Source organism: Paramormyrops kingsleyae, chromosome 9, assembly GCF_048594095.1.
Source record: "Paramormyrops kingsleyae isolate MSU_618 chromosome 9, PKINGS_0.4, whole genome shotgun sequence".
Taxonomy (NCBI): Eukaryota; Metazoa; Chordata; class Actinopteri; order Osteoglossiformes; family Mormyridae; genus Paramormyrops; species Paramormyrops kingsleyae.
In genome coordinates this window covers 27,616,306-27,618,370 of record NC_132805.1, presented here as the reverse complement: position 1 = coordinate 27,618,370, position 2,065 = coordinate 27,616,306, and the positions used below count along the sequence as shown (strand labels likewise).

Here is a 2,065-nt window from a genome sequence, read left to right as displayed (position 1 = left end):
CCGATACCGGGGACCGATACCACGGTCTAAGAAATGTCTATGTTTGAGTGGCGTTTAAGGGGTTAATCACAGGTGCCGAGTGCTTGTTAGTTTATTCAAATATTGTGCACTAAATAGCAAAGTTGTTTATTAATGCCCCTTGTGTTGTCCAAAGTGGCAGATGTAGCTGCCCTTCGGTATCGATAAATAACGGGACACAGTGCTTCAGACGGGTGCTTATCTCTCTTTATTTCGCGCTTGCAGAGCGCCGTTGAGCCTTTAGTTGCGTAGCACCGTGAAACTACACAAAAAAAACAATAATCGAATAAATGTCACAAATAAGGTGCACATTTACAAAGAACCAAAAAAGAAATAATTTACAGTAAAATTAATAAGAAGAGCTTATGACATATAAAGCGAGCCCATACAACTTCGAAATAAAGTACAAAAATGCAACATGTGTCAGCTTCACATACCTCGCTCCGCTTTACCAAAGGGTACTAAGTTTAAAAATTGAGCTGAATCAAACTGCATTCACCAAAAAACTCAATTTTCTCCATGTACTTTGAAAGAACAGAAATCTTCACGCTTCTCCCCGATGAACTGATTACCCTTTTTTTTACCCCACCCCTCACGGTGTAATGCACGTAACACGTACAATTAATTTAAAGAGACACAACACCATTTTGCGGTCATTTACAGCAGAGTTTACAACAAACTGAAAAAAATACTTGAGTTGCACTGTCACTGTTTAAATTTTTTTTATAATTATTTATTCTGTAATATGTTGCATACAACATGCTTTTCATTTTAAATAAATGTTCTTAATTCCAAACTAGTCCCTTGTTTTTTTTGTTAAATTATATGACTAAAGCTGTTACCTGAAAATTTAAATCATGTTTTTATTAAGTACTCGGTATCGGTATCGGCGAGTACTGAAATGCAAGTACTCGTACTCGTACTCGTTTTCCAAAAAAGTGGTATCGGTGCATCCCTATTTAATACACCTTCAAAAATATACTTTTGATATTTCTCTTCTTTTATAAAAAGGAAGATTACTTCCAAGTTCTTCTTATAGTAACAAGGCTATTTGCATACAGTTGATTTGTATTAAATAACAGACATTGCCGCAGTTTGCTGTTTGGGTTTTCAATTGCTTTCATTATTTCTTGCTATCAGGATTGAGGATTAATGACAAATGAAGGGAGGGCTTATGCAGAACTGCAGACAAAGTAATGAGTAGCAATAATTACCCATAATGTTGGCCTCTCTCAAAGACACAGATGCTTATGAAGATAAAACTAGTTTTTTTTGTTTGTTTTTTTCCAGTCCTCAGCAATAACAAACATATCTGCTCGAGCGGCAGGCTTCAGTGTCTATTTACAACATTGCTAATTTGATTTAATAAATGCTAATTTTAACCTTACTCCTGAGCAAAAGCTGGTGATGGACCTTTTTGCTGAAGCGATCCCAGGTAGCAGAAGGAGTGCAAGCAGGTGCGATTAGCCTGTTTTGTATTTGCCGGGGAATTAAGTCGTAATGTCAGAGACTGGCATGCCGGATGACTGCTTGTCAGGGGGGTAAAGGGAGAATGTTCGTGTGGGAGCAGGAAGGGAAGCGTTTGGTATTTCAGAAATGAGTGAGCGATGTGCACCATGCCAATGAATTCCAGCAAAGAGGGAACACAGGCAGGCTGTCTCAGGAGGTCTCTCAGCAGTAGTATTTGATTTTAGGCCTTGCTGCTGTTTCACCAAGGCCACTTCGCTTGTAGTAGAAATAGCATGGAGTAGAAAAACATCTTGCTACAAGCCCCGACCGCATACATACATACTACCTCACATTTGTTATGCATAGCTGTCAGCAGTTGCTGTTGCACATTACTGAGACTAATTCCAGCCACTTTGTAAATGCCTTTTTTCAATCTTGCATCTCAGCTCCAAACTTCAGTTTGTCTACGGAAGACATGACTGTGGAGTCTTACTTCACACAACTTTCACCTTCAGTTTCCAGATCCTCCCACCACAAGTAAAACTTAACTCTAAGTATTGATTCCACCTATTTGTTTCCAGTTTAACAAGAACTAGAT

At 38.5% G+C, this 2,065-nt stretch overlaps 1 long non-coding RNA gene across 1 annotated transcript; it reads right to left on the bottom strand.

The window, feature by feature from the left end:
* Positions 1-203: 203 nt before the first annotated feature.
* On the bottom strand, positions 204-980 carry LOC111846928 (uncharacterized). The gene is made up of 2 exons (XR_002838976.2): positions 456-980; positions 204-280 (listed from the first exon to the last, which is right to left on the bottom strand). It is a non-coding gene; the product is annotated as an uncharacterized lncRNA (long non-coding RNA).
* Positions 981-2,065: the final 1,085 nt, after the last annotated feature.